At 45.4% G+C, this 19,269-nt stretch overlaps 1 protein-coding gene across 5 annotated transcripts in view; it reads right to left on the reverse strand.

Annotated features, from left to right (window-relative positions):
• Nucleotides 1-17,422, reverse strand: part of RFFL (ring finger and FYVE like domain containing E3 ubiquitin protein ligase) — a 31,084-nt gene extending 13,662 nt beyond the window's left edge. The window contains exons 1-3 of one of the 5 annotated variants that reach the window (XM_032129621.1): nucleotides 17,336-17,422; nucleotides 13,376-13,454; nucleotides 11,779-11,841 (exon numbers count right to left, since the gene is read on the reverse strand). The gene's annotated coding sequence lies outside the window, so the exon portion shown is untranslated. Of the gene's footprint in view, nucleotides 1-4,173; nucleotides 9,825-11,778; nucleotides 11,842-13,375; nucleotides 13,455-13,763; nucleotides 13,865-15,793; nucleotides 15,973-17,335 lie in introns of those variants that run through there. The other 4 variants (XM_032129616.1, XM_032129620.1, XM_032129619.1 and 1 more) reach the window with 4 other exon arrangements.
• Between the last annotated feature and the right edge of the window lie 1,847 nt (nucleotides 17,423-19,269).

The following is a 19,269-nucleotide window of genomic DNA, read 5'->3' on the forward strand; positions in this document are numbered from 1 at the left end:
TGTGAGCTCAGCCAGGAGCCCTCCCTGCAGGCTCAGCACATTGCAGTGTTTAAGTGAAAATCTACCCATTCACGACATGGATTCGTGCTGTAACTGATGTGCACGTTGCTGCAATGGAAGTTACACCCGGGTTAGCAACCAGATCTCAATAAATAGTGTGGATTGCACTTAGGCTGGCAATGAGATCCCAATAAATACATGGAGGGAAGCATTGCACGAACAGAAATAATCTATCATCCATCTGTATTAGCTTTGCCCTGCAATCAAACACGCACTTTAGATGGCACAGATAAAAGAAAAAATTACCCTTTTTCTCTCTGCACATTAACTGCCAAGCTCTCTGTCCCACTCACAAGTTAACAGAGCCTTTCTATTGAGAAAATACAGAATTTCTACTTGAAATTATGCTCTTTGGAGGTTTAATTTGTTCCTAGGAATGACAAATCTAAACAACATGAAAGCTGCACAGTCCAACAAGCATTCACGGCCTCCACAGCAGTGGAAAACTGCGTCCAGAGTTAAGCTCCCTTCCTGTTTCAAGGACCCCTGCAAGCTGAAGGCCACCCACGATAACAGAATACACAAATGCTACTGCCTGCCCCCAAAAACTTTGTTTTCCTAAAAAAAGACAGCCTACTAATTCACTCTGGAACATTGCAACATGTCAAGCATTGGGAAGAAAAACACAAGGCAGTGCATAAACCGGGATAAAATAAGACAGAGCTCAGCATTCAGCTGGGGTTGTAGCTCTGTGATTGCCAGGAATTAAAAGGCCAACAAAAGGCTCAGACGTTGCTTTAGAAGAACCTTAATCCTGCTCAACTATAAAGGCATGGAAGGGAAATGCCCATAAACAAACAACTTAATAACCAGGACTGTCCTCTGATCCGTAACATTTTTCCAAAGGTATCTCTGTTCTTGAATAGAAAGGAGCACACATCTAAAACACCTCTGGTAGCTGTCTACAGCTGCACTAAGACAGCAATAAGAAATACAGGTAAGATTCAGCAGCTGCTTCAAGAGTTTTCCATTGTTCTGGACAGGATCAGCTTTAGACCCAAGGAAAAAAGCACTGCCACTGGGAGAGGACTCAAAGTTACAAGCAGAATGCCGCAGTGGAATTTCAGGATGACAATTTCCTTGGTAACTCTAAAATGTTTGCTACAGCCAAATTATTCCCTTATTTATTTTGTTACCCATCCAGAGATACGTGGTCAGCACTATCCAGGAACTGCTCATTTCCTGCATGGATGGATGGTTGTTACAGATGTGGCAGAGTCTCAGGGTCAGAACTACAGCCCTGCCCTGCGCAAACCCTGTCAATCCCCTGCAAAGGAGCTGCTGTTCTGCACCCAAGGAGCTCCACAGCTACACCAAAGGGACAAATTAATGCCCAGACAAAAAGAACCAGCCAGTGGAAAGAGCTACTTCTGTGTTGTACTTCAGGGCTGGGAAAATACTTAAAGTAACTTGACTAACAACAGTGTGACAGCTTGGAAAACTTAATGACAGGATTTCAGGAATTCTCAAGCAACATCTTGAATTAAAGATGTGGACTTACTGGCATGGCTGACATTACAGGCACTACTGATAGCAGCATTATCCTTGGACAAGGTGCCTGTACTGGCTAATGGAGCCACAGAAACAACTGCTCGAGCCACGCAGCTGAGCTGGGTTTGGCAAACTGGAAGCTCCATGGCAGGCACCCAACAGCGACTGCTGGCAGCCAAAAACCACCTGCCCTAAATCCTAAATGCACGTTGTGCTTGGAGCATCTGCCAGGGCAAAGGGAGAAGGAGTTTCATCAAGGGTGGAGACACAAGATCAAACAATCTATCCCGGACTTGCAAACACATCCACCCACATGGCAATAGCACCTTGGGAAGGGGGGCGTGTTTCATCTTCTTTCTTCAGTTGCTTTAAGGAAAGCCAGAAGAAATCCAATAAATGGCAGGGAGTTGTTTGCCATGGACAAAGTGGTGCCAGCACTCCACCTTGCTCTGCTGGACTGCTTTTAGTGATTTGTTTATTTATTTTTCCAGTATGAAGCTGTGCATGCCATGACTCTCTTCACTGAATTTAAGCAGGAGAGCGAGATTCATTTCATCACCTGTTCATTAACACGTTCTACACAACGCCATGAGTTCTGTATTAATTTAATTCTGAAGGAAATACCACTGATGACCATGTTTTCCTCCCATACACAGCTGAAGACAGGATTCATAATGCAGGCCTGGATTCTTATACTTTCCATCTTCATTTCAAAAAGTGTTTGAACTCAGGTTCTCACTCTATATGCAGTATCACTGCCATAACCTTGCTAGCTGGACTGTCAGGGATCACTGCCTCCACACAGGATTTATTACACATGCTATTTGGATTTCATCAAAGGGCAGGCTGTGGCTGCAGAGGGGAACTGTGGTTTATGTTTGAACATAAAACCTGCCTTTATTTTCCTAGAGTACAAACAACAAGGGACTAGAGCAAGCAAAGGAACATCTCAGAATCAATGAGCTTCCAGCTCTGTATAATAAAGCTCTCGAGGACTGGGTCTGGCTCCTTTTCGTGACTGCTCAGGAATTCAGCAGCTGGAATGCAGTAGCACCAAGGAGACACTTGAATCAAGGGATCAAAAGGAACTGAGCTCCCAGAAGCAGCAGATTTTACTCCCACACGAGGAGAAACCACAGCAACAAGTACTTCTGCTCCTGAGAGGCCTTTAACCGCTGGAACATCAGGGCTGATGACCCTTGAGGCTACTGCAGATGGAGCTGGGTGCCAAAAAGGGAGGGAGATGCAAGCGAGCAGCTTTGCCAGGGCTGGCTTCCCTGCAGTGCTGTTTGCTCATCAGCCCCAAGAGCTGCCCTTGCACTTCCTCGTTTAGAGAGCTCTGTTCACCACAACGAGCTGCTTTTCCATCAGCTCCCTGAACCATCCAGCTGCTCTTTGCCCCTCATCCATTTAGAGACCACCCTCCTTGCTACTGCAGAACATTCTTACTGCCTTCAGAACCTGCTGTGATCAGCTACAGATGCTCTACAGCAACACAGGTCCAACCTGGCATCCCCTGTGTGTCCTCCACAACAGCAAAGCCCCATTCCCTGGTAAGACACAACTTTCAACACAACACACTAATCCTGGGATAATGCTGTTCACAAAATCATTCATTCCTGCCACTTCCAGGAGCTTCAAGATCAAGGAAATTGCCAAGAGGCCAGAAAAAGGCAGTGTGGCTTTAAAATATTCATATTGATAGCTCACTTTTAAAATTATTATTTTTGTTATTAATCCATGCTGTAGCCCCTGCAAAATGAATCAGATCTCACTTTGATGAATGCTGTTTGAAATGGTTGAAGTATTTAATGAGTTAATCTCCTTGGTGCCCCATCAATAGTGTTGCACAATTGTTCATTGTTACAATTTACTTCTTTTTTTTATTATTTCAACAAACCTGCACTGATAAGAAATGCCTTGCTAAAATTAGTTTCACTATTGACCTACCACTTACAATCTGAATTCATAGCTAGGTCAAAAAATAGTATTTACTTGGTAACAGAGCTACAGAATAATCTGCTCAAGCGCCACTTAGGCACAAAGTATTATTTTTATCAGCCTTTGTCCCAGGCACAGACCTGAATTATGATAAATGGGAGCAGCCATATGTTGGGACAGCTGGAAAAGTCAGCAAATGAGCCACTTGCAGAAGGGACAAGGGAAGGAAGCAGGTTGCCAGTCTGAGCATGACATTTGCAGACGTGGTGTCTCAACCAGTACAGAGCAGGAGAAAAGGAAGGGATGGGACACAAATCTGTCACAAGGAATGCACATCTAATTTACTGTATAAAATAACTGGATTGAGAATGTCAGATTTTTATGTAGGGATAGGAAAAAATATGTTTATGAGTAAAGGTACTAATTCAACTGCGCCCAAGGTGACAGCATGCACACCTTGAAAAAATGAGTAAAAAATGAGCACTGGAAAAATGAGTCAAAAATGAGCTAGAAACAGGAGTGTTCCGGTGGGAGAGACACAAGAAATTGTGTTATGGAGGGAGGAAACATTTTTTTCATTTTGTTCTGTGCCTTCCAGAAGTCTGGAGACATTTCCCATCTCTAATCATCTAAGTATGCAACAGCAATAATCCTTATAAAGACAAATATTTAATTGCTCACCAGTCTGATCAGCAACTTTGATGTCAGTTTAAAACTCTTCAGGTGAGACCCTGGTCAGCTACAAAGGCAGAGTGCTCAGTCAGTCCGCACCGAGCACAGAACAGGGTGTCCAGGATTTCTGTGTCCTTTTGGCCAGGATCCTGTGCATCCAGGAGTGCCTGTGCTGCCGGGCACATCAGGGGATGCCCTTGAACAGCATCCACATCCTCATGTCCAGAGGCTGCTCCCGCTGGCCAGAGCAGGCTGGCACTGGCACCCCATTCCGAACGCTGGCTACACCTTCCCCGTGGGATGCACACAGTCCCTGGCTGGAAGCGCAGCTTGTGCTCTCCAGCAATAATCCATCTTCAGCCCCTCTTCAACACAGCTCCACCTGTGCTTCTCCACCTCGGAGATGCCTCCAAAAGCCTCTGTGTGTGGGCTCAGGAACCTCGGCAGGCTCAGCAGGTCCCAACAATCCAGCCAGGAGCAGATCCCGGAGCGCGGCACGCAGCTGGATTCGGCAGCGCTGCTGCTCCGAGCGTGCGAGCCCAAAGGAAGGGAATCTGGCCACGCACCAGCATTTTAATGAAGGAAGTGACATCCATTTACCACAGAGCAGAGAGTAAACAGGGCAGCCCGCCGGGGCAGGGTGCAAGGCAGAGCAGGAAAAAGCTGCAATGGGGCCGCAGGCGTTCAGCACAGCCACACAGCTCTGCTGAAACGCCAGCACCTTCAATTAGTGCTGAGCCCAGAGAAGCACCAAAAGTCACTTCCCACTTGCGTGGTACAGAGCAAACCATCATGCAGACAAAGCCCCTTTTATGCTGCTATAACCTGGTTTACATTGAGTAAAGCATTTGCCAGGTAAGCCCTTGGAAAATTGGCTTAGCTGAGAGGAAAATTACGAGTTCTTATATACATGAGAAAAACCCAGCAGGTATTCTAAGAGCATTTTGCAGCTGTACCAGTGCTTATCAGCATGCTCGGAGTAATCTGCAAGCTTACTTCCAGAAACCCTTGATGCTGTTTGGGAGGTTTACAGACAGATCTCCACCTGAAATCCCACCAGCACTGTTACAAGCACAAAGGACCTCGGCTTCGAGCACCTCTTTGAAACTAGAGAGCTGCAATTCCCATTTGAAAATGGAGAAAACTGGTTTAGAAAGCTGTGGGATTTAGAGAGTGTTGCCCAGAAAGCTAATTCAAAACAGACACCACCTTACTTGACTCCCAGCTTTGCACCTGGAATTGCAAACTCGATGCTTGCCCACTTTCTCTCTCCTCTGCAGCACAAGCAACACCATTTTAATTGGTGTTTCCCCCATTTTAACACTAGAAGCTTAGAAATTTCCCCCATTTTAACATTAGAAGCTTGGAAATCCTGTTTTGTAAGGAACTGGATACCTGGCCTGAGTATTATTTTAATATAAGCTGTTTATTTTGACCCAAAGTTGCATTTTATATATTGAAAAAATATTTAGATAAAAAGCTCTTCTTGCTATTAACTGTAATTAGGTCTCAAGACATGGGCCAAGATGGAAAGTCAACCGCCTTTTTCCTTTGCAAGTTAGTGACATTCTTCCAGCAATTTCACACAAAACAAAACAAAGTGATTAATGAACTCATGTGATTTTAGAAAATTATTTTTCTTACCCAGTCTATCTCAATTCCTTAGTCCCATACCTCTTCCCAAAGAATGTGCTGTGACCTCAGACTTATCTCCCTTCCACTCTCCTGTTATGCTGAAAAACAGTTCAAAAAGCTGCTGCGCTCTCTCACACTGGTTTCTATTCATCAGCAAGACTGAATTAAGTCAGTTGTAATATATAGCAGGAACCAAGTCAGGAGGAGAAGAAAGGAGACTCTGGAGAAGTAAGATTCCAGAGTACTGTTTTGTTACCATTCCCAGCATCCTGCATGGGTGGATGTGTGTCTCTATCCTTAGTCTCACGCCCAAAAGTGTCACTGAAGGTGGAAGCTCTCCAACAAAATGTCAGCAAGGAGCAGTCCATGAATCCTGAACTATCCCCTACCAACTCAACCAGTCCTTTTCATTCTGGAGAAAGAGGTTCATTCCTATCCTCACAGGTTTTCTTGGATTCAGCTGCATGGGTCATTGCTAAAACTGTAATTGCAATAGGTAGCAATAAATTGCTCAATGAAAACCTGAACATTTAAATAACTGTGCAGCTTCCCTAACCAGCCCTACTCCAGGGAGGATTGTTATTCCATTCCATCCAGATTTCATCCTAAAACCCACCTAGACCACTCTTCCATGACAGCCACGTGGCAATAGCTGGGGGAGGTTTCCAGGATGTGTGCCCACCTGGAAGCCAGAAAGTGGCTCCAAAGGCACAGCAGGAGCTTTTCAGGGAGTCCTCCTCCTCTCCACACTACAAATACCTCCCTCTCTCAGCAAATTTTACAATGCCCAGAATAGAACCTTGCTGAAAATAAGTTTCTGCTGTGCTGCAAAACACTGCTGTGAACTAAGTGACTTCAGTGTTTGGGTATTGCAAACAAACAGGAGCAGATCCACAGTTTAACCACAGAACAGCTTTGAATCCCCTCTGCTGGAAGGTGATTTCACCATGGAAGAAGGTAACCACTGTCAGAGGGTTTAATGATACCCTTCTCCTAAATGGGGGAATTCAGGGAGCTGGAGAAAAAAGGGGAGAAGAAAGGATATAAATTTGCATTTTCATCACATCTCGAGTTCCCAACTTCAGGTAAAAAGAGATCAAGCTATTTCCATTGAAATCCTTGGCCCCAAAGGCCTGTGATGACAACTACACATCTTGTTTCATTATGACAACTGGATTAATTACATATTCACCAACAGTTCATCTTTGGAATGAAGCACAAGCATATGGGGGCAGTTGAAGGGAGAAGAGAGAGGTGCATTATCCCAGATTCAGCTCCTCAAACTGGAGGTTGGACAGAATCAGCCAGAATTCCAGTAAGTTTCCCTGAAATTGGGATTGCAGTTGGCCCTAAAGCTCCATGGACTCTGGGCTATCACTGTGTCCCAGGCACCCCAAACTGAGAGTGTTTGCTGATAAATTACAACACCAGTTAGAAATCCTGGAAATTACTTGTCATGCCAAACTATGGGTTTATTTTTAACCAGGAAACTTCTAAATTTCACCCCTCCAAAATCAAAATATAGCCTCAAAATTCTTTGCATGCCAAACCTACTCTTCTCCCCACCTTATTCCGGGAGCAGCTGGTAGAAAATCAACCTAAACCCCATGGAATTTATACAAGTGGAAAAGTGTACATGCAGTGGGACTGGAGGCACCACAGCTCTGTGCAGAGTGGCAGGCAACCTCTAACCTATTTAACTGGAGCCTGAAACAACATAATTTTTATTTGGCTGGACTGAAACAGATCTGGATGTATATAACTGAGGCACATCATAACAAGTGCAAACACTGCAGACTCATTTCATAGCTATGCCTATTCCAAATTAATCTGAATTCAAATCCAAACTAGGTGCTGAAATAGAACGAAATGCAGCTGCAGATCTTCTCCCTCGGCACACATGTACAAACACGAGCACAGCCATCACATCCGACACGGTGTGGGAAGCTCTGCCCTCCCAGGCTGCAGAAACACTTAGAAATTAGTCAGCAGTTAAAAAAAGGTCCAGGATGTTGAATACACACCTGAGGACTGGTTTTGTTCCTGAGATAACAAAAGGTAATGCCATTAAAAAGTGAGTTTATTTATAGTTTAGTCACCTTATCTGTCGACAAGGGAAAACATCCCTCTTATCTGAAGGAAGTTAATACAGGTGGAACTTTGAGAGGGACTTTGAAGTTGTACTCTTAAAGCATTTCCATAAATATTATTTTTGTGCCAATCTCCATTTAGCATGGAAGCATTTGAAATTCAGAATTGCAGCCCTGGAGAAGAGCTCGAAAACTGAGGGAAAGTTCAAGCCTTACTACCCAATGTCTGCTATCAGGACTAGCATGAACTCTCTACAGCATTCATGGGACAGATGTTGTGGAAAAGTCCATTTGCAGTGTTTGTTTCTAGGGCTAAAAGGTTCTACATTGGTTCCTTTACCACCATCCTTGTTCCACTGCTGTGCCTCTCTCTCCCTCCAGCCTCAATATCTGCAGAACATTAAGGACTGAGAAATCCAAAACAAAGCAGCCTGAAATCTTGGCTTTATTCAAACAAACATGAACAAATCCAATAGCCATCTGGTCCCATGGTTGTGGTTACTGAGTTGAGGGGGCACATCCTGAGGAGATTCTGCAAGAGCTCACACAGGAGCTCACAAACCATTCAAGTAAACATTTGTCTCTGGGAACTAAAGCCATGATCCAAAAAAAATAGGTAGTTCTCCTTTATTGCCACATCTCTTTCTCTCTCTATATATATAACGGCAGAACATTCAAGTTCTTTGTCAAGCCTTTTCATCACCTGTGTGAAGCACCAACAGAGGCAGGACCGGCATCCTTTGATGGCAGAGCTCACCTAAACCCACCCAATTCATGGGATCAAACAGAAAGTGCTGAACGTGGAATCACTGCAGGATCCAACCTGCAGGGAATGTATTTTTACCAAAGACTGAGAGGACAGGAGGTAAGGAAAGCTTCAGACAGGGACCTGCATCTCCTGGATTCCCTACCTTTGTCACAGAGGGGAAATTTCCCATATATGGCCCAAGCCGACAGGGTCACATTTCAGTGCAGGCTCTTGGCAAGCCCAGACATTCAGACATCATGAGTCAGTGCTCCAGAATCACTGGGGTTTATAAACCAAAAAATCTACTTCATTTGGGGTTTTTTTAATTCACCTTCTGTTGGGGTTTTTTTCCTCAACCTTTGCAGTACACAGGCACCATCACATTTTCATTTTGCTCCTCTGTAACTGGCAGGAGCATTTCTTTCCATTCTGGGTTTTCTTTTGCTTTGCAAAATGACAGACAAGATTTTCATATTGGACTAAATCATGGTGTTGGGACATGAAGAATAAAACCAGACCAACTATCATGGAGATTTGGAACAGATATAAAGCTGTCTTGTACTTTCACATAGCCCTCTAACAACAAAGACTTATTTTTAAAATAAAACCTCAAAACATCTTCACTTCCGTCCTCAGATCCCAAACAAACAACAATTTATCTGGTATTTCAGCACAAGCAGACATGACTGCCGCCAGTAAGAAGCTCCCTATGACAATATTTTCCACCACTGACCTGATAACATCAACATGACCTTTCTTCTCTTTCGAACTCTACTTTTCCCAGTTCAATAGTTCAGCAGAAACTGACCCATTTTTTGACTACACAAACAAAATCAGATACCAGACATTCCATTTTAAAAAGAAATTGTAATCTGCATTTCAAGAAATACCATTGTGTTGATAATTGGGATAATTTTCAGATTAGTAATGGGACAAATGGGGGCAAATGTGGGACAATTCAGAGTGAGGATTTTTGGTTTCAGTCTCCAGCTCTGTCAGTTTGGGCCACTTCAGTTCTCTGTGCTTGAGTTTTCCATAAGCAAAATACAGGTAATGCCCCATCAGGGAATGGAATCAATATTTCATTTCTTTAAAGCAGTACTGTATTCATAATGGAATTAAATACTTTCAGAGAACTACAGAGCTCATGGAAGGGAAGAAATGCTGAGAGTGAACAACCTCCTCGCACTTGCGCAGAGCATCCTAACAATTTTACATTAGAACAAAACACGTAATATTTTTAAAAAACCAGGACAAAGCAAGATAATATTTAAAAAAAAAAAAGGACAAAGCAAGATAATTTTGAGGCCAAATTAGTGTTTCACACATGTACAAAAGACAATGCAAGTCCCATTCATTTTTTGGTGGTTTATTTTTTGGTTGGAATTGGTTTGAAGGCTTTCCCAGTTCACAATGAAAATTATGGTCAACGTGCAGAATAAAATAGTGCTCAAAGTTTTTTGCTTAAAGGGACATTTCAACTTAAAAGTGTTACTGACAAATGTGGCCTTGTTAAAAAAAACCAACAAAACAAAAAAAAGACAAACATTCTTGGGACTTGAGACAAGATAAGGTGTGAAGGAGGCAGCACGCTGTCAAACTGCTGGTTAGGAAAACATCAAGGGTTTTCAATTTCAAATCTGTTGTGCATATTGTAAAAACTCTCTTTTCCTTAGGAGTTTAGAAGATTTGGTCAATACATTTAATCTGTTTCCTCCATAATCAAGTATTAAGGCTGATCAGGCAAGCACACAGGGGACAGTAATACCCTTTTCTTCACATTTTCTTTTATTAGGGGAATTTTTAGGAAATGCTACCATGGACTAGATTTAATTTCAAGCCTGCAGCTCTTATTCCTGCGAGAGAGATGAAAGCTTTAGCTCATGTTCTTGAGAGCCACATCCAGAAGTAAAAAAGCAAGCTCAGGCCTCCAGAACAATGTCTAACCAAGCGACTTTGGCTTTGGGCAGAGCAGCACTGAGGGAGACAGGCCTCATTCCAAGAACGATCATCTTACTTCCCTCAGACAAAGTAAAGCCTTTCATGAATCAGGCTGGGCTCTGGCCTACATTCTGTTGTATGAAAAGGCTTCATTATATGCAGTTGAACACATTGTTTGAAAACCTGATATAAATGGCCTTTACCACAGCAAGAGCTGAACAAACTGAAATCGTGCAATGTTGAGGGTTCCAAGGGACCAAAATGGCAAAACTGTAATAAATGTGTTGTGTGTTATCTCTAAAACACACATAGTTTAAACCTTGAAATAGGTTTTCACTCCTGGCAGAGTTCAGAGGTGGTATCAGGGTGATCAGATAAGGTTATTTGCAGATTTAAGGTGTCTCTGAAGGCAGATAAAAAGAAATGCTGCAAGTGCTTTGTTTCTAAGTGTGTTATTTTGCCATACACATGTAGTCATTTACAGGTGCTTTGAATCCCAGCTGCACACCTTGTAGGCATTCCAAGTCGCTCCTGAAGCCCAGCAGCGAGCTGAACAACGTATTTCAATTCTTTCCAGGAATTCCTTCACTCAGAATGACATTCCTGACTTAGGTATTTTACACTGCAAAAATCTGTCTGTGATTTGTATTCAAGTCAGAGGAGCAAGTAACAAATAGTATAAATAACAGCAGGAATAGAAAAGTAGTTTGCCAAAAAGAAGGTTGATGGTTTGGGCTTTATTTTTATTAAATTCATGCTTCAACTCCCTCTTGTTTCTATTCTGCATAAGAGACAAAATCTTGCTCCTCCTACCCCAGAGCTCTCTGCACAAGAAGATGCACAGTGACAGACTAGGTCTGACTGAGCTGACAAGGAACTCCATGATCCCCTACAACGACTGATAAGCCTTCCCATCTGAGAAACAGAAGGGATGGATTATGCAATATCAGCCTCTGTCTGACTGGCAGAAACCTGGCCCTGAGCTCCAAGAGCATGAAACAGCCCCTACATAAAAACCAGCTTCAGCTTCTACTTTTTGGATTATACAGTCAAAGGGGACTTGGAAATCTACACTTTACTTGGAATCTGAAAAATAAACTGTTTCCAAACTCTCCTGCAATGCTTGTGCAACGGCCTCAAGACAGGCAGGGATCTGGCCAGCTGTGCCACCAGCTACAGAAGCTGCATTTTAGAACTCACCCTTCTTTGGAACAATTGGAACTTTCTCCAGGCCAAAGTCTGCACACAGAGCTCAGTGTTTCCCTGCAAGTACACAACAGCTCCATTATTGTTTAACTACCAAAAACCAGCTCCAACAATCTATCAAGCTTGACATTCTATCCATCTCTGCTGCTACCCCAGACTGCTGGGCATATATATAGGAAGAAGTTCATGGATTCAGTAAGAAAAGTTATTTTGTTAATCCAAACAGAGATTTCCCTTCTTTTAACCATTAATTTGCCATTTTAAAAACTGTTCAGGAACCCAGAGGCCTGCTTGTCCTCCAGATCATCAAATTCAAGTGTCTATAAAGAAATCTATTCCAGCAGATGAATAAAAGCTCCTTTTTAAGATACACATAAATTCAAAGGCAATCCCACAGAGAAGGAATTGCTCACTGCCTCAGAGCTGCAATACCAGTTGTGGTTCCAGCCTGGCCACGATTATTTTAACACCAAGCTACAGCAGAGCATTAAGCTGCTGCTTATCACCCTCCGTGCCCAGGGACAGCACAGCTCGGCAGTTTCCCCAGTAATCACAGCTCAGGCAAAGTCCTAGGAAACAGCAACCCTTCCATGGAAGCAAACATATCAATGCATGATGCAGCCTCATGGAGGATGACCTCAAACACAGGAATTACTCAGCTGAGTGACGCCAGCAAGCCAAGTCTCTGGGTCAAGGACACCTGGGAGCCATCCACTGGTGCCAGCAGTCATTTTTCTCTGAGCAAGGTATTTTGACAGCAGCAAAAAGTAGCATCACATCAGTTTCAGTCTGGAATTCTGTGGGATGCAGTTCCTGACTCATATGGGGAAAAGCCAAAGCAATAGAAGTTCAAGTGGTGTGGATTCAATGATGCCACCTGTGACACTGCAATTTGAAATTATCCATGTGTATATATAGAATACATAATGCCCAAAGGAACCATCCTTCTGCAGCAGAGGTTACCACGCAACAAGCTACTCCCAAAAGAGAGTATGTAAAATTTAAATTACATTTAATGAGTTTCTAATCTCACTTAACATCAGCCTAAACTAAAAGATTCAAAGCATATGCTCCTCAAGTATATTCTTATAAGCACATCCCACAACCTTCTGAACATAAATAAAGAGGTGGCAGCATTAAAAAAAGCTGATGTTTAATGAATATTTTAATTTCCACTGAAATAAAATGTGGAAATTCCTATTCCAAGACTATTTGGCAGAGGAGCCAGAGGGCATTAGAGAAAGAAGCCTGATTAATATTTTTGAGTGAACTGAAAACCTCAAGAGCAATTAATGTGAAGAAGTTGTAGATTTTACAGACACTGAAAAGAATTAACAGCATCTCAGAAAACAATTCTTTCTTTAGAAAGTCCCTTATGGGAGCATAAATTTAACAAGCCAGAAAGGCCTTTCAGAGGTTAGAAAAAGCCATCTCAGTTCCGAGGAAATCAGCTGAGAAAGAATGAAAAACCTAATACAAACTCGGAATTCTTGATCTGACAGTCAAACGCTTGGTTTCTTAAAGAAGAGGGTAATTTTTCAACCTTGCAATGTTGTTTGAAGACTAAATAATCAACTTTAGAGGCACCTACCAGCAGGGGGTTGGAAACCTTTGCATGCAGGTGAGTCCTGGTCCTGACATCAGCCCAGCAGTGATGGGATTCTCCCCACCTGTGAAACAGAGATTCCACTTATTCACCACTGCAAAGCATTCCCTGCTCCCTGAGTGCCAGCTGAGGGAAGTTCACACTGCCGTTCCTGGCTTTTGTAAGGACAGTGCCTGGGAAGGGGAGGCTCCATGGGAAACCACAGAGAGGTACTGTCAAGGATAATGACTGGAATTACTTTGGGGAGCAGGAGCCAGGCTGGGGTTTCACAATAGGCAATCAGGGGAGGGCTGGGGAAACATTTGTAGCAGGTAAATAAATACATGGAAGTACAGAGCACAAAGCACAGGCAGCGAACAGCAGCATCACACACCTCACCAGGGCTCTGGCTGTAGCACTTCCAGAGCTCAGTCCACACTCAAGAATCCAGACTACCAGCATTATCCAGGGAGTTTAAAGTCAGGTTATGCCTGTAGTCAGAGCTCAGCCTAGAGAGAAGAACCAATTTCCCTTATTTTTAACTACCTATTTTAAACCAAAAGGTCCCCTCTCCCTGCTCAGCAGCAGGTCACACACAGCTGTGTCCAAAAAAGGGCCCCCGTGCACACACTTCTCTGCATCTCACCTTATCCTGCTGCCCACAGTGTGTTTCATTAAGCACAACAACTTGGTTCAATGCACTTTGGTTTCTTATCTTCAGGTCAGGCTCTGTATCCCTCAGGACTGGTCAGAAAGTTTAGAGAAGATATGGAGCCAGAGAACCTTTAATTAGGTGATCTTTAAGGTCCTTCTAATCCAGTCCACTCTGTGATTCCATATCCTATGAAAACACACTCTAAGGGACAGGAAAGTAGCCCAACCCTAATTAAACACCATTTTTCCTACAGTGAAACCAACACACCCTAGGTGAGGAGAGCATTTTACCTGGCCAGTCCTGAGGACACAAACTGCAGTGCTGGGTCAGACACAGCCTGCCCAGCTCCACTGCCCGCTCTGTGCTGGCCTGGGAGAGCCAGAGGACAGGCAGGCACACAGAGCAGACCGTGGAAATCTGCTTCCACCCCTCCAGGCAAAACCTGGTTCAAAGTCCAAACTACAGGTTTAATAACAGCACTGGCAGCTCAGCTCAGCTCAGCTCATGCTTCAGCTTGATTGAAGAGTTTACAATCTCAGTCGTGATTAACAACTTTGGTGCGAAGTTGCACAAGAAGTGAAAATGACACCATTTAACAAACAAACAAAACAACACAAACCCACCCTGAAGTCAACAACAATAAAGAGAAAACTGAAGATGTGCAGAAGACAGGTTTCAGTCATAAACTCAACTAGTGACCACTGTCCTCCCAAAAACTCCTATATATGATTCCTTTGTACTCTCAGTGCAGAGCAGTGCATTCAGCTCTCATTTTAGGAGCCAAATCACATGGTACCTGACAATGAGAAACAGTGAGCCTCACTGAAAGCCATCCTACTTTTTCTACCCTACAATTAAACACAATACTTAAATGATGGCTTCAAAACTATTCCAATTCAGCAAAAACTTGAGCAATTAAGCATTAACCCATGAGCACCACTGTCAAGGCAATCAGCCTTTAATTAAAAGTTCAGTTGCTACAGCTGAGTGGATAAGCAGACACAGAGTGCTGCAGCTGGGTAATCCTGCTCCAGGATCTCCAGACCCCCACGGGAAACACAACAGCCCAAGGTGTTTGTTTTGGTTCATTAGACCCAGTTGTGCCACCAAAAACAATTATGATTACAGAGAAGGACTACAAGATCCCCCTCCCCATCACTGTGGGCACAAATGTGTTAAGGAGATTCAGTATTTGATAGGTGGAGGTAGGTAAACCCAGGGATCTGGAATTTGTAATAAACATTTAAAGCTCATAGCTTTCTGCTCCACTTCTCAGCTCTGGAAAAATGAGGTAACAGTGGGAAGACAAAGAGTTAAAACTCTTTTTGTTTATGCAATCATGTATATGCCTTAATGATCATCTATCTTAAAATCTGAGCTTCAAAGTGTTGAAATACAACCCACCAGAGCGTAAACACAATAAAATACCAACTTACAATACACCTGTCATCTCCCATCCTAATGATGTGGAGAGCTAAAAAAGCTTCTTGTACATCCATTAAGTTCTTCAGCAAGCCCACAATGAGGTCAGAAAGAACAGAAAACTGCCACAAGTCCCTGCACAGCTGTGAAACAGTTCTCCCAAACCAACAGCCGAGGTTACGTCCTGTGCTCCCCAAGGAAGACACGCTGTGTGTCAGAGAAGAGGAAGTGAGCTCAAATGAAACACAGAAACAAACCCCTTCAAACCCCTTTTGTCTCAGCCAATTAAACATTACCCTGAGCACAGCTTAATCTAAGAGGCACAAAATTAAACCGTTCCTATCTACCTGTAGTGTTACACTTGACTAAGCACGCCTGGCTGTCCTTGCAGTGTTGGGAAACACGGGAGTTTTTGGTGTGAGGTTTTTTTCTGGAGTGCAACTGGTTCTTTATCACAGGGTCAAACACTGAGCCTCTCCATCCTCAGCCTTTTAACCTGAGGAGACTCAGGCAGGACTCTGTTCTCACTACAGAGCTGACATTTATTAACCTGCAGACACCGAAATACTGCTAAGAAACCGGAGGATGAGTCAATACTTTCCCCACAGGAAACACCTTGACCTGCTTACAGGAACAAACTGCTCAGATGACTTCTATTTTCTGAAGAACTTTTGCTTTCTGCAGCAAAGGAAAGACTTGCTCAGCTTTCACTTTGCAGTACGCCCCCAGTTCTGAGCAGAGAAGGAAATAATTTGGGTCCTTAACACCAAATTACACTTTGGACATACTAAAATGCAAAGAGACAATAATTTAAGCAGAGAGCTCTACAGAAGGCTGGTGCTTATCCAGAATTCCTCAGCTCTCATAGCAATTTGAGCAGAATAACCTACTGAACCCCAGAGGGCATTTGGGAGCAGAATTCAGAAAGGAAAGAGTTGCTCATAACCACTTTTAAACATGAAAAAAAGAGGTTGCACCAGAGTCCCACTCCCCCTCATTAGGGAAATCCTGTGAGGGAGCCCCTTGACCCCATCTCCCCAAAACAAAACCCAGGTGCTGCACCTGTCCCAACCCGAGCAGCCCCATTCCCCCCGCCCTGTGCCCCCCAAGCTCTGGCAGCCCCTCCTGCCCTCTGTCCCCCTACACCTGCCAACAACCCAATCCAGAGCCATTCCCGCACCCCACAGCCCCTGGATAACCCTCAGTGACAACTCCACAGCCTCATGCACCCCATATGTACCTGCCCCCCGCCCTTACCCCACCCACCCCTTCTCCACCCTGGCAGCCCACATTGCCCCACACCGCCAAACCTGACAGCACCCTCAAAGCCTCACACACCCCCCCCAAACCTGGCAGCACCCTCAAAGCCTCACACACCCCCCCAAACCTGGCAGCACCCTCAAAGCCCCACACCCCCAAACCTGGCAGCCTCTCCCTCCGCCCCCTTCCAAAGCCTCAAACACGTCCCCAAACCTGCCAGCCCCCTCTGTACCCCAATGCTCCACACTCCCCAAACCTGGCAGCACCCTCAAAGCCTCACACACACCCCCCCAAACCTGGCAGCCTCCTCACTGCCCCACACCCCCAAACCTGGCAGCCTCTCCCTCCGCCCCCTTCCAAAGCCTCAAACACGTCCCCAAACCTGCCAGCCCCCTCTGTACCCCAATGCTCCACACTCCCCAAACCTGGCAGCTCCCTCAGTGCTCCACCCCCCAAAACCCCGTCAGCCTCCCTGAAGCTTCACACACACCCAAACCCCCCCAAACACGGCAGCCCCCCTACCCTCTCAGCCCCTCCCAGGCCTCACAGCCCCACATACCCCTCACACCTGGCAGCCCCTTCAGTGCCCCACAGCCCCTCCAACACCAGCAGGGCCCCAGCCGCCTCACCTTCCCCCTGAGGAGCCGCGTCCCGGGTGGCGGCGGGGCCGGCAGGCCTGGAGCGGGCGGTCCCGTCCCAATGCCTGCGCTCGGCGGCGGCGGCGCTATGGCAACTGCCCGCGGGGCCGGGCGGCCGGAGCGGCCCCAGGGGCGCCGGGTGGTGCCGCACTGCCCCCTGGCGGCCAGGAGGACTCAACGGTCCCCTCAGCGGCTCCGAGGAGCGAGGGTTCGAGACCCGCCGCGGGCAGGTGGGAAGAGGAGGGGACACTGCGGGGTCCTCTGTGCGCTGGGGGAGTCTCTTGGGTGTTCACGGGGCTTATCAGCATTGTACGGGAAGTGAACATACACGGAGAGATCACAGAATCAGTCAGGATGGAAAACACCTCATCAAGCAGACCAGAGCACTGAGTGCCACGTCCAGTCTTTCCTTGAACGCCCCACGGATGGTGACTTCACCACCGCCCTGAGCAGCCCATTCCAATGTTTGATCACCCTTTCTTCCTCCTGATGTCCAGCCTGAACCTCCCCTGGCACAGCCTGAGACTCTGGTTCTCTCATCCCGAGATACAGAGACAGACACACATCCCTATACATATATACACACATCTATATGTGTATTTCATACTTATCAAAGGGCAAATAAGCCCTAAGTGCCAAAAGGCATCCCTGCTGCTTGGAGTGAGATGTGCCCTGTATGCCCTGGGATGGGTTTCACTGCCCTGCTCCAAGCATTTCCAGGAGTTTTCCAGCTGTTTTGGGCATGGGGAAGAGGCAGGGGAAAAGGACATCCTGAGCTCTGCGTTACAGAGCTGCAGGAGTGCCTGTCTGAGCATGAAGGGGAAAGGCTGGATGAGGATATTTAGATCAGAAACTCTTTTAAGCCTGATGTTACCATGCAAATTTAGGGCAAATGAGCTTGAGCAGGAAGTCAGGTTTTTCCAGATGGGGTAATAGATTCCCATGACCTGAACCCTCCTGCTGTCCCCACACTGTGCAATAACCAGCACCCACAGTGACACCTTCCCTGCAGCAACACAGCCAGAAATTCAGGACACCACTGTGACCTCGGAGCACACCTGGGAGCAGAGGAGCTGCCACAGGAAACCCAGCCAGACCCCAAATCACACCACCCTCCCCAACCTACCCAGATGTTTCCCAAAAGGCAAAAAACTCCCACAGCTGCAATTAGCTGAATACCAAGGAGAGAAAATCCCCCCCAGTCATGGCTATGCCAATGGAAGCTGGGATGGGAAGCTTTGGAGGAGCCCAGACTTCCCACCATCACCTTTCCTGGCAGACTGGCAGTGTGCCTGCTGAATCACCACCCCGTGACTCCCTGGTGACTGAGTGCAAGAGTGGAATTTCTTGTAATTTCTCAGGGAATCACAGGGAAGATGCACACATGGTTGGTCTCATGCTGACTCTAATGAGGGTTCAAAGCAGGTTGTTCCTCCTCTCATCCTGCTGGTTAGGGGAAGGAAACATCTGGAAAGACCTCTTGGCTCAAATATAACCCCAGAGGTTTCTATTTGGCTCTTCCCTGCTCCACACTCCCCCACAAGAGCTTTGCTTCCCCTACAGAACCTGAGGCAGAGAGATAAATTCGTAATTGAAATTTGTGTGTACCAGCTCTTTATCCACACCTCCAAGAGAGGAGCTAATAAGGAATTAATTAACAAGAAATTAGCTAATAAGGTAAATTTCTGGTTACATCAGCACAGGTCTCCAGCAGACAGGAAAACCATCCTCTTCCTCCTCACCCCCTCCATCCAGGCTGCAATCCCCAGAGCCACACCTCCCCTCCTGAGCTCGGAGAGCCCAGAAATACAAAAAAATCCACAACTTTAAAAAGTTTTCAGTAAAAATTATGTATTTAATGTGCCAAGCACAGCCTTAGAGGGCTCCAGGAGCTGTGCTGCTGCATAATTAGTTTAATGAGCACG

Source organism: Corvus moneduloides, chromosome 20 (assembly GCF_009650955.1).
Source record: "Corvus moneduloides isolate bCorMon1 chromosome 20, bCorMon1.pri, whole genome shotgun sequence".
Taxonomy (NCBI): Eukaryota; Metazoa; Chordata; class Aves; order Passeriformes; family Corvidae; genus Corvus; species Corvus moneduloides.